Source organism: Rhipicephalus sanguineus, chromosome 2 (genome assembly GCF_013339695.2).
Source record: "Rhipicephalus sanguineus isolate Rsan-2018 chromosome 2, BIME_Rsan_1.4, whole genome shotgun sequence".
Classification (NCBI taxonomy): domain Eukaryota; kingdom Metazoa; phylum Arthropoda; class Arachnida; order Ixodida; family Ixodidae; genus Rhipicephalus; species Rhipicephalus sanguineus.
The window spans coordinates 50,157,776-50,170,959 of NC_051177.1; the positions used below are offsets into that span (position 1 = coordinate 50,157,776).

Below are 13,184 nucleotides of genomic sequence, written 5' to 3' on the forward strand. Positions count from 1 at the left end.
CTCAAGGACTCAACATATTTATGAAATTGTTTGCATCTCCAAAAATAACTGATGATTCGAGATTATTCATTGAATGTATGACCGAATTTTATGCATTCAGCTGATATACATAATAAAATTGAAAAAAATAATTTGATTTCTAGAATAATAAGATTAATAGATAATTCATTTTTATACAGTTATGTTCAGACATTCTATGAACTCGATACACGAGCTCCTCTTAAAGCTGGAAAAAATATACAACACATGTGATGTCCTCTCACGAGCGTTGTCAGCGGTTCTAATATTTTATTTATTTATTTATTTATTTATTTATTTGACGCTACCGCAGGCCGTCAGGAATATTGTAGGTTTGGGGAGGCCCGAAATGAAGGGAGTGATAAAACAAGCCCATCTTATACAAAGTGTACGAGGTGAAAGACACATTATATAAACTACACGCATGTATGTAAAAAGAAAAAACAATAAAAAGGAAGAAAAGAAAGAAAGAACCGCTATGAACAGGCAGACCAATACTCAATGTAGTATAAAAAATTTGCAAAAGGAGAAATCGCATTTCACTTCGGTATTGGCAATCAGTTCCTCAAGTTCAATGGTTCGTGTGAAGAAAAAAAAAAAAGCAGGTTTTCGAGTTCATTACATCATTGCCGGGGATGGAGCTATTTGGGGATACATGATGGTTTTGATGAAAGATGTTGAACAGAAGCTGCATGGCGAAGATAGAAAAGTAGGGCGAGTCCTAATTATTCTAGTCGAGAATAAGCTGCCTGCCATCCAGCGGTCCGACAACCACTGCCGCTCTTTTGTACGCCCCGACAAAAAAAAAAAACTTTCCGGCACTCCGCATACTCTGATCCCTCTGCGTTGACCACTGGCATGGACCGGACCTCAGAAGCTGCTCTCAAAGGGACTCCCGTGGACGCAGTCTTGACCAATGCGGCCCGGGCTATATGTGGAAGTCCGGTACACAGTCTCCATCGATGACCTGTCCTGTCTGCGCTGCGCGTGCCATAAAGGCAACGCTGGATCACGGGGTCACGGGGTTGGGTTACCTAGGCTACAACTCAAGACGACCACCGGACCTAAGGCCCTGGACTTATAACCTTCTGCACCGGTTACCCCTCTACACTATCGAGGAGACAGGCCTATACTGCTTTTATTTAAATTATGACGCATGGCGTAATGGCCAGCAAAGAAAAGGAGTGATTTTTGTCAACGCGACAATGGTGAAAAATACACGGAAGAGCTTTTCTTCAAACTGACTCTACATCTGTCTCTCTAGATATCCAAGCAACTGAGTCGAAGCTTATAGCTCTTGCATATCGCCCGCATCAAAATGCGGCCGCCTTGGCCCGGAGTCGAATTTGCGACCTCGTGCTCAACACCTTAGCAGCTAAGCCAGCGCGGCGGATATAAAAAAAAAGAAACACTTTTTAATATTCCTGATCGAGCCAGTTTAATTTGTGGCAGCAGTAACCTGCAACTCAGCTTTCGTTTTTTTTTTTCCCCTTTTCGTTGTCACCCCTGCTAAGACAAAGGCTCATGACTAAGCAAATTATACGTGCCTGCCAGAAATAACAGTTTAGGCAGCTATTGTTATGGCGTCGTGGTCTGTATCACGTCTGTGCCGGCTAACAACAACAGTGAATTGCGCGGAAACGCTCTGTTGTCTATATTTAAGGGGTACCATATGTACGGAGCCGTCATTGTTACAACACGGAAGTGGTTTTGCTGGACGTACCTGGTGTCACCTGCAGTCTGGACGATGGCGAAATGTGAGACGACTCCCGCGAGAAAGAAACTGGTAGGAGGCCGGTTTTGGGGGGCTCCTCCTCTTGCTCGTCAGCGAGGCGCATTGTGGGACGTTTTCCATTGGTCAATTCGTCGCACGCCCTACGCGAGGACAACCGCACTGGCGCCTACAAGTACGGGGTCTGTGCAACCGTGACTCGCGAAATTGCGTGCAGCGCTCGCAAGTCTGAACGTGCCATTTTACCCTTTGCAGGTGCAGCAAATTATGGTCTGCGCTGCGTTTTAAGCAAGCATTGCATTCGTGTATTTTTATTTCTTTTTTTGAAGGGGCCACTTTCTGTCTCGTTCGAATGGAATTCCTAATGGAGCCAAGATACAGAGACGTAACAATATCAAAACAATTGATTACTGAAATATACAATAAATAAATAAATAAATAATAAATAAATAAATAAATAAATAATAAATAAATAAATAAATAAATAAATAAATGCTGGCATAAGTGATATGAAATCAATAATATCATATCATGTATATATCATCCAGTGAAGTAAGAATACCATTTGAATTTAAATATGGTAAAAAATACGAGTTGCACTGAAATATGGCAATTATATGAAAAAGCGAAAGAAAGTAGCATCACTTCCTAAAGATAAAACGTTCATAAATAGACGAACTGCACGTTTAAAAATTACTATTCAAGGCGAGGTTTTAGCCACCAGAGGTAAGAGTGTCCGACACTTTATTTGCTGCGAAACGCACGCTGTTTCTTGCGTGATTGGTAGTGCACGCACTAGACAGTAAAATATTACACCGGACGGAGAAAAGTGTATCATTAAAATTGGTAATGTTTTTCTCTGTAATATAGAACATTCTGGTGTAGTATCATGAGGTAGACAACAAGACTTCATTTGTAGGAAATAAGTTTTGCAGTAGTTGCAACGCTTAACCGAGGAAATAGCGTAGCCGAGTGAGCATAAGTGATGTGTGCCATAACGCGAAGAGCTTGTTTGTTGAATGCGCTCTTGTGGGATCAAGCAAGTTTGATATGATGATGCAGCAGTTTAAATGACCATGAATAAAGGGCGTAGTACAGAGTAGCTAAAGCATGGAAGGTGGAATACTGACGGGCTCTGAAAACGACTCGAATATTCATTTGATTAACGCGTGCATTGAAATTTAAGAAGCTGCCGAGTTTGACAGCGAGAACGGTGCGCTGGTCAAATGGGAATAATGCATGATCATTGACAAACACTATGGCGTACGCCCCATGCTGTCATTTCGCGCTCATTTTTATGCAGTTGAGAGCATACGCAAAGTTATAGGGAGGTAAATGCATAGCTGCGCCAACTGATCTTGCAGTGAGCTGATATCAAGTTAGTCGTAAGAAAAGATGTATACGGATTCGAACATGACATGGTAGTCGCTCTCCTGCTCATAGCTTGGCTTTCCAAGATAGTTTCAATCTGTGCTCGTATGTTCAGTCGCCAAGGCTTCGTGAAAGAAACGCGAATTCTCCCTTCCAATATTACTCGTTGATGCGCATTCAACTGAACGTTGTTCGCGTACGCTAGGCTGCATCTTTTCATAGAGCGCATGTCTAGCAGCAAGCACGAGTTCGCATCCACTTACCGTCGTGTGCAGTCGAGACCGTAGTGGACGTGAGTTGACTGCCCAACATTCGGATTCGGACGACACGCGTTTCGGTTAGAAACCACATCAAACCGAGGCACCCAAGCGGTTTCACAATACTCACAAAACGAATTGTAAAAACGCAAAAAAAGAAAAAAAACGAAGTGTCCTTGACTGTCGACGTCGTACGTGGTTGACTCCTTCGACAAATACGGCTCTGCTACTGCACTGAGTCGCCGACCATGTACGACACTGTTAAGATGTCAGGATGAAAGGTGTCAGCCCCCGAAGGGTTCGAAAGGTGTTCAACGCCTGTTTCTTTCTTTCTTTTTTTTTTTTAGAGACCGGCAAAAGCAGCAGCAGCGAAGGGAGAGGAAGGCAAAAGAAAGAAAGAAAGAAAGAAAGAAAGAAGGGAGGTTAGGCGGAGATCTCCAGCTGACCTCTCCTGTATTTCGGAAGTAGAAATGAGGCATGAACAAATGAAAGAGGACAAGGCCTTATGAAAGCGCATTAATGTCCAAGATTGTAGTAGTTTGCTCTGCGTGATTCAAGATAAGCAGTTAAACTTCCTGACAAGGGGACAAAAACCAAAGAAAACGTCAATGACAAGCTTACGAGAAATTTATACTTGTTGAAGAAACAAAAAGAAAAGATTATCACACGAAAAAAACGCCACTCTTCTTCAATTTGCCCTAGTTTCCCGAACTCGCGCTGTTTACCTTGAATCTATGTAGGCGCCACAGTGTCATTTTGACGATGTAAGTTTTCGACAGCAATGGGTGCACTAACGATTGCGACCATGCTAGTCCCTCACCCCTCCCATCTTCCCCTTCACCCCTTCCCCCCCCCCCCCCCCCCACCTTCCTCTGGCTAGGTTCAGCGGCCGATGTGCTGTTCACGGCCAGTGAGAAGGGTCTCGGAACTAAAGTCCCTCTATTTTTCAAAAGTAGCGAAAGGTCTTGATCCAGCCGCCGCGCCCTGCGATAGGCCGGTGTGCGCCACGTGACCTTTTCGCCTTCGCGCCCCGCCCAAAGGGTCCAGCGGCGGCAGCGCTGTGCCGGCGATAGGTACGGATCACTGTGTTTTCTAGCGTGGAGTGTGGCGATTTTGGCAAGTAGAGAGTACTTCACGCGCCTCTGTCGCATTGTTGTTGCAAACTAGAAGCGTTTATGTACCTGAAGTTGAGTGGACGCAGGAATTCCGCGTTCGAATTTAATGTTTGGAGCGTGACGTGCTAGTATGTCGGGTCTCTATATATATGCCTTCGGTTGCCTCCCCGCGCGGAGAACAGAAAAATGTTTTTCTTTTTTTTCGTTCCTCGCGGTGACAAAAATATAAGCTGAAGGAAGGCCTAACAAAATCAGTCGCAAGAAATTTGCGCCCACAGAAAACACCCGGAAATGCGAAGTAAGTTATTTTGTAATGGTTATAACTTCAAGCAGCCTTTTGCCTGGCCGGCGTGCTTTTGTTCGTGCATATGCATGAGCATTATCTCAGCAACGCTATTATTGCTTCGGCATTCTTTATGCCGTAGATTTGTGCGCAGTAGTCAATGGAGAGTCACGCCCCGTGTCTCTAAAAATAAATTGCTAGGAACGCAATAAAGCTGCCTTTGTTTTTCTCATTGAGGTGGCTTAAACACTACAAGCTCACAGGGAAATGAGCATTTGGGATTAGTTTTTTGCCACACCTTGCCGTGTTTTGCCGCACTGTTGTGTGCGAGATCGATTAAGACTTCTTTGTTGAAGCATTCCGCGTGATGTTTTCCGTAGAGGACCAGAATGCTATTGACATGTTCGAATAAATAATATTGCAAGACACTGGGAGGAAAAGACTGAAACCATATATGCCATATATTTTAGGGCCTGTACGTGTATACATACCCCAAATTTATTTGAAATTACATTGGGTAACATTGCAACGTACCTTCATATCTGCGGGACACGGAGGCAGCGGGGGGTAGTAAAAGGGGGACAGCTTTGGATAAATTCACGTTGTTAAAAACAGTTAAACATTAAAATGGGCGAGGTACTAGTGGGCATGCTATATTTCCTAGATCTTGAAAGGTACTCAAGTTGCTGATATTCCTAAAATGCAGTGCAACTGAGAATATGAGGAATATCATCCCTTCTCCTAAGGGAGGAATGCATGAGGAATATCCCCTCTTCTCCTAAGTAAACCTCTTAGAGTATAAACACAGTTAAAAATACCGTGTAACCGTGGGAAGACTTCCGAACGCTGACAAACACAGTCAAACCAATACTAGCGTGTATTTTGCGCTACGCAATACAAGAGCGCTAGGTGCCCGATGAAGCTTCCGAAAGTACCAGTACGCTGACTACCTGCCTATTTTATTCGAGCTAGAAAACAAGCACTTTTAACTCACCCAAACACCACCTGTTCTTCAAGTTACGCTAAATGTCAAGATATGCAAAGAAAAAAAAGATGCCCTGCATGATTGCTGCTGTGGGGAACCCGCTCGGAAACGCACGCGTTTTATTTCAATATTTAACGTGCTCCATGCTTTACGTGCTCGTTAAAGTTATTGTCCCTGTAGTTTGATAACTGATGAGCATCTTAAGCCACAAATATTACTAATTTAGCGGTTCAAGCGAGCACCCAGTTCGGTTTCAGGCGCCCGCAATATGCATGGGAGCGAGCGGCGCGTCGTCTGCTATCGCTGCTCCTTGGACCCCTCGAGAGGCCGCGCGTGTAGTTGTCGCTACCTTAGGGACCTTACTCGGAACAGGTCTCCTCCAATAAAGGATAAGGAGGCGCCCCGCTTCCCTTGTCTGGTGACCAGACAAGCAGTACGTGCACAAGCAACTACCGTCCACCCCTTCCCTCCACCCACCTCCCCCATGCAGCTCGAGCAAAGTTGGGCCTTCCCTTGTAGGAAAAGGAAGGTCTGTGCTACGCTCATCTCTACATCTCCCCACAATTGCTTGATGGCCGCACTCATTTACTCATTTCCCCCGCTCAAGTCGTTCGCTTTGTTACCCGAAGAAAGCGTTTCAACCCACAATGACAGCGAAGGCTTCCAAAGCATTCCAAACGCGGAGTAAGCTTTCAGGCAGAAGGGCGCAGTCGGGAACGGAGATCCGGTAAACGTTTGCAGCTGCTTCCTCGCAGTAGCAACGAAGAAACCGGAAAGCACAATAGACGGAAGGGAAAGAACTGAAAATTTTAAAGGTGCATACGTTTGGAAGAAGACTAAAACACCGAATATGCAGAACTGAAGTCGAACTGTTCGCGAGCACAAATTTCATAAGGCAGCCCGCGTCATGACTATATACGTTTCGCAAGCGCTCTCCACGATTCCGAAGACTGCGGCAGTGACGTTAGGCTCCCTGCGCTGAAGGTTCCCGCGGTTGACCCCAAACTTCTTCGCACAAGGAAAGAGTTTCCGCTACCCAGAAATGCCCAAGCACGCATGCTCCGCATGACTTGGGCGTGTGCTTACGGTCAAAATGAGAAGAGACAAATATAGCCGCACATTAGCTTGGTAATTGTGGGTTCGTCGCATTTAGAATGTTATTTTATTCGCATCCTCAATGACCGGAGTCATCGACGCTGTGATGACGATTTAAAGCGTCGTAACTTCGATTCATTTGCGCAGGGCTTTAGTAGACATTATAGTGGACTGTGTAATTTTGAGCTTTTCTACGATAGGCGTAGCGGTTTAGATCGGCATTGTGCAGGCTGAGGACGGAAGAAGCGAGAGAGATAGAAAAATTTTGTACTTTTAGCCTTCCCTGTAACCTACCCTTCTACAAATACCTGCGAGAGGAAGGCGAGTTCTTTAAGGGCACACTAAAGAGAAAAACGATTTTTCTCGCATTAGTAAATTACTCTTTCACGATACCAAAAATACAAGGCTAGTTGCGAGGAAACGCTCGGTAAGCGATAAAACGCGCAAAAATAAAATGCGGCTGGCTACGCCACCTTGAAGCTCCCGCACCAGTACCCGTGACGTCATAGATTTTGACGGCGTCTACTGGGGTCTACGTAGTTCCTAATCGGTAAAAATGATGTTCATTGTCTTTTAAAGGATCCAGAGACTCAACATACCATGTTTCAAGAAATTTCGTTGAGGCAATATGGTCAGAATGGGAAAAGATACCTTGAAATCCATGACGTCACCATCGAAGATTTCGACGGGAAACTTAGAAGTCAAACTCTTGATATTGACTTTCTCATCAATTATTAAAGCGATGGTGGTGAAATACGACATCAGAGTTTTCAGAGTATAATTTATCAGTAGAGACCGGATTTTAGGCAAATGCCTATTTTGTTCCTTGCGCTCCTATCGTGCCACTTCGATATATGAGCATGAATTAGAGGTTAAGAATGGCTTTTATAGTGTCTTTACAGTGCCTATAAATGCCTATTTTCAATACAGGCGCATATATGAACACTATTTAACGACAAGGTTCGCTTCCCGGTGCAGTTTGAGCCCTTTATTCATGTTAACACGCAACAATGATTGGTTGGAGCTCTATGGGGTCCAAAACAGTCCTCTGGTTCAACCAACTCCCGGAAACAACCGCTAGCAGCAGTGAAATTGGGCGCGCCGGCGAGCTTACGGTGTCGCGCTGACTTTTGCAGTGAGCAATTGGGTCAGTCTACGCCAAACGACCCAGCCATTTAGGCGACCTTGTCAAATGCATTCGGAAAAAATCGTGCTGATTTCTTGCATTGAAAACAGCGAATTTCTAGAATTTTCCGGAGAGTTTATTAGTCACGTGGCAGCCTTCCGAATTTCGCAGAATTTCGTCAGTGTAGTTTAATTGTCACAAAAATTATTCTGAGAGTATCATTTCTTGTTCCAATGCCAAATTTGGCTTAGATCCTAAGCAAAGGCGTTTTGACCCGCCACGGTGCTTCCAGTGGTTATGGCGCTCGACTGCTGACCCGCAGGTCGCGGGATCGAATCCTGGCCGCGGCGGCCGCATTTTCGATGGAAGGGGAAATGCTTGAGGCCCGTGTACTTAGATTTAGGTGCACGTTAAAGAACCCCACGTGGTCGAAATTTCCGGAGCCCTCCACTACGGCGTCTCTCATAATCATATCGTGATTTTGGTACGTTAAACCCCAACAATTATTATATAAAGGCGTTTGTTTAAGGTGGTCAAAGTTCAGTAATATTACTGCAATTTTTCACTCATACACGCCTCCAGAAAATTTGCCAAAATGTTCCACGTTTGCATTTTCTTATAATATTGCGCTGTGTATGAATATCTGAGTAATGAGTAGCCACTGTACAGAAGGTATATGTCGCGTTAAAAATATCTTGAGAGCACTGATATTCCTAAATTTGACGAATAAAAATCACAAATTTTAGAAAATCATCATTTTGGTCCACATTGAAAAGCAATTTACGCCACGTGGTGCTCCAATTAAAAATTAGCTTTATACCTCAATCTAAAGGAAATAAATAGTTCGTCTTTATGGCAAGTTTTATCATTACAAGCTTTGTTTTAAGGAAGAAAATGATTTTTCGAAGTTCCCCATTGACGGCAACTGGGAACTTCAACGAGGAAGCTGACCAAACGGGAAGGTAGCCGTCAATGGGACACTTCAAAAATTTATGCGTACGCGGCTTTTGTTTTGTTTGTAATTTACTTTTTAGGATGTCCAGCGCCAGCGGAGAAACCGGCTCTAGGCGATTCGGCCCTGCCAATAGGAGGAATCTCTCCTTTCTGGTCTTTTAGCGACCTGGCTACCTGCTGCTGCTCTGCCCTTCTCAGTCATGCCGAAAAGAAAGACACCCAAGAGTGGGTCGATTCGACAGTGGACACTTGACTCACCATGCTACAGAATAAGCGGAGAGACCATGTTCTGCGAACCGTGCGATACATTCGACAACTACACGGCTACGTTCAACTGCTGGCGCCATTGTGCCTTCTTAAACAATAATAATAAATGCGAAGCATTTCATAGCGAACCTTTGGCACTTTGAGCGTTTCTATCTATCTATCTATCTATCTATCTATCTATCTATCTATCTATCTATCTATCTAGGTGTTCTCATGATCGCCTCCTTAACTTGGTGTAGACCAAGCTTGGCATAGGAGGCTAAGAGGATTTGACGAATATGATTGTCTGGTCATGACATGAATAACGTGAAAATCCTGTCGCGTACGTCGTCAAACTCTTTCACACGTGGGCACATACCCGTTTACCACGAGCCGCGGTGTACGGGTATGCGCCACAGGTGATCGACAGTTTATACCCAGGAACCGACATCGGCAGCGCTGACCCGACGAATGGAAAGAATGAAAATTAGGATCCCAGCAGGAATCTAACTCAAGCATTCTGCATGGCAATCAGGTATTCTACCACAGAGCCACGCCAGATCTACAAACTGGTTTGGAAAAACAGCCTATGCAGGCGTAATGTCGTTGCAACGTCAATTGTGGTTGTGGTGCTGGCTATCTAATTTTAACGCGATAGCGTTAAAGAGCTCGTATCGCAGAAATTCCGCCGTCGGCGTCGGCACCGTTGGTTGTGAGCGAAAAATCATCATCTTGTCCGTGACCGAAAAATCGAAAAAGCTGCAAATAAAATAAATAATAAAAATGTTGGGTCCGAGTGAGAATCGAACCCAGGCCGTCTGCGTGGCAAGCAGGTGTTCTACCACACAGCCACGCCTCTGCTTGGAGTTGCACTGAAAGTAACTTTCATGCTTCCCAAAAATACGCGTCCTGTATAAAGGTGTCACAGTACGAGATGTAATATCGCAGTAATATTGCGTGGTACAAGCGTACATTGCCATCGGGCGTCACACCACGTCAATATCATAACGACTTGGTGGTTTAAAGACAGCCACCCATTACAAAAGGCACACACATTACTGCGCGTATTCCCTTAAGACCACGTAGTGGTTGCATCACAACTTCGAAAACGTTTCTCGCGCATAATTGCTCCTGGTTTAAAGCATGCTACCGATTACATAAGGCACACACCTTATTGCTCGCATTCTGTTAAACACTCCTAGTGTTCGAAATGCGCACAGGGGCAGGATATCGCTATCGCGTTCAACTCTTAAAGGCGAAGCTTAAGCGTCCCCCAATTTTTGCAAGAAAGCAATAAACACTACATGATACTCCTACGATACAGGCGTCATTTTGGATTAACGTCGGTGGTTCCAGTGTTCGCTCGGCTTTTATAGCAGTCTAATACGCATTACATTTGTATTCCTATGATTCAGCAAGCTATATTGAAGCATTGCTCGACCCCGGAAGAATGCATTAACGAAAGTTACGTATGGTATTCACGTCATCGTGCCGTAAAGTGCACTTAGCCCGCCAGAACGACACAGTGTCGTCTTCATTTATTACGAAGCTGGGCGATGGACTCATGCTAACCGAGGATGATGCCAGATTGATTGACTAGGCTACGTAGGCCACATACGCCCAGGTAGTCTACGAATACGACAACCGCCATCCACTGATGTTTGTCTACGGAGCACTATCCAAGCCTACCAGACTCGACGGCGTATATCGACAGACAATTTGTCGATGAAACCACCGAGGCATTCACAATTTCCAATAGCTGTACTATACCCCTTACTTAACTACACATGGACCCCTCGTCACCGCAATCACGACCGGATCTGATAAATCATGACCAGCTGCCGGGTCTCAGTGATCACGGTGATGATGACCTTGTTCAAGAACTGTCAAGAAAGTCTTCCACAAGTGCACACGAGTTCACTAAACGTGCGTGCGTTCTACACCATAAGGGACAACTATAAGCACTACATATCAGCTTACCGCTTCTGGTGTTGGTAATACCCACGTTGCTGTTGGCAGCGCTACCCAACAGTAAGCAACTGATTATACAACACATATGCGGCTCTTCAGCATATATGTGTTCGTATAAAATTTATACAAACCTTTAGCGTCATTTCGTAACGGTTCGCTCAGTAAAAAAAATTACGCCACATTCACCTTCCCGCCGCATGCTTCGCATAACATCGACTCCCACGGTACGTGCGATCTGCCGAATTTTTCTTGTTTTCCTGTCGTAGATAGACGTTGCGCACGTCTTCGTTTAAAATTATTTGCATTTATGTAAAAATTTATTGCACCTATATTTATGATATAGCAGGCCTAAAACGTTGTTTTGCCTGCCTATTTTTGGCGCATAAAACACGTTTTTTTTTAATGCCTAAAAATCCGGCCTCTATTTATCAGTCTAAAGTAATTTATTGTTTCAGTTAAGTGTCCCTTTAAGACGTGCTGGAGAGGTTTTTCTGGCTGTCTACGTCTGGCAGGCTACACTTCAGATGTATATGATGAAGAACGAAGCGAAAAACACAGTGCGCGACAGAGACAGGCATAAACTAAATACACTCCAACACTTCTCAGGTGGAAGTATTTCAGTGAGACCAGCGCCTCTAAGAAAGTTCAAAAGTGCTTTCGTTGCGTGGCATGAAAAGGCAGCGTTTGTCGATAATAATAATATCTGGGGTTTAACGTCCCAAAAACCACGATATGATTATGAGAGACGCCGTAGTGGAGGGCTCCGGAAATTTCGACCACCTGGGGTTCTTTAACGTGCATCTAAACCTAAGTACACGGGCCTCAAACATTTTCGCCTCCATCGCAAATGCAGCCACCGCGGCCGGGATTCGATCCCGCGACCTACGGGTTAGCAGTCGAGTGTCATAACCACTAGACCACTGTGGCGGGGCAGCGTTTGTTGATGGGTCAAGAACGTATCAAAAAGGTCAAGATAGTACTTGATGTCTTAATTAAACAAAATACCTCCGCCTTCCTTTCGCATTCGCCTCTTTTATTTCTGCGATTTAGATGTATGCGACGTTAGTGAGCTGCGACGTTATATGTGAATGCCGTGGTCTTCAGTTCCGCTTACGGTTTCGAACGCCTACAAACTCCACATTTAGGTTTTCTTGCCAGTAAACACTCGCGCTGACCCTTGAATTCCATAACTGCCATGATTCGGTATTAGTCACTTGACTAAATTAAGCCCTCTTTACCTTTTTTTTTTCTTTCTTGTTTCATGTAACTGACCGACACTATTGATACGGACCTAATTCTAATTGAAGCTCATCGATGGTCAAAGAGGTTGTAAACAAATAACAACGGTTGCAAAGGGACACTGAAGAAAAACGGCAAATCAGTTTAGAGCGTTATAGAGTTGTTTGAAAGATCGGTCTTCGTTGATTCCGCGGGTAAACAGGCTAATTATTAAAAGCAAAATTTAGGGTCAAAGTTTTTTTTAATACCGCACCGAAACTCAACGCCGTTACGTTAGCGTGGCTCGTCACAATCTTTTTTTTTTTTTTCTGGTACTCAAGCCGTTGTAGCGCAGTAAAGGTTATCGAAATTTGCTAGGCTCATTCCCTGGCTCTTCTTAAATACATGCGTAGTTTATCCTTACGGACAATAAATGAACTAACGGCCCGTCATGGCGATCTGATGTGAGAACCACAAGGCAGGTCCGCCACGTAATTAATTCTTTCTTTCTTTTTTCTTATCACTCCTCCTCTCTAGGTAATGGTGTTTTTTTTGCATATTGTTCAACTGCAATCTGCTGATAAAACCTTTTTATCTCTTCATATTTCCTTTAACTGTGCTTTCAATGCAATAAGTATGCTTTAACTATTCAATTCAATAGACTGAATAACGTGTATGCTCACCTATTACGTAAAAAAAAAAAAACTACACAAAGCCAATCACAGGCCTGGCCTATGCCACAGTCAAAGCGAGCCGCTATGATCAGTAGCACTATAAGAATGGTGTATTCTTGCTATACTGCCGATGTTACAT

General features: G+C 44.2%; 1 protein-coding gene across 1 annotated transcript in view; it reads right to left on the reverse strand.

Moving 5' to 3' along the window:
- Positions 1 to 12,929: 12,929 nt before the first annotated feature.
- Positions 12,930 to 13,184, reverse strand: part of LOC119381163 (E3 ubiquitin-protein ligase CCNB1IP1) — a 16,170-nt gene continuing 15,915 nt past the window's right edge. The window contains exon 8 of the mRNA XM_037649125.2: positions 12,930 to 13,184. This exon is cut by the window's right edge and continues 252 nt beyond it. The gene's annotated coding sequence lies outside the window, so the exon portion shown is untranslated.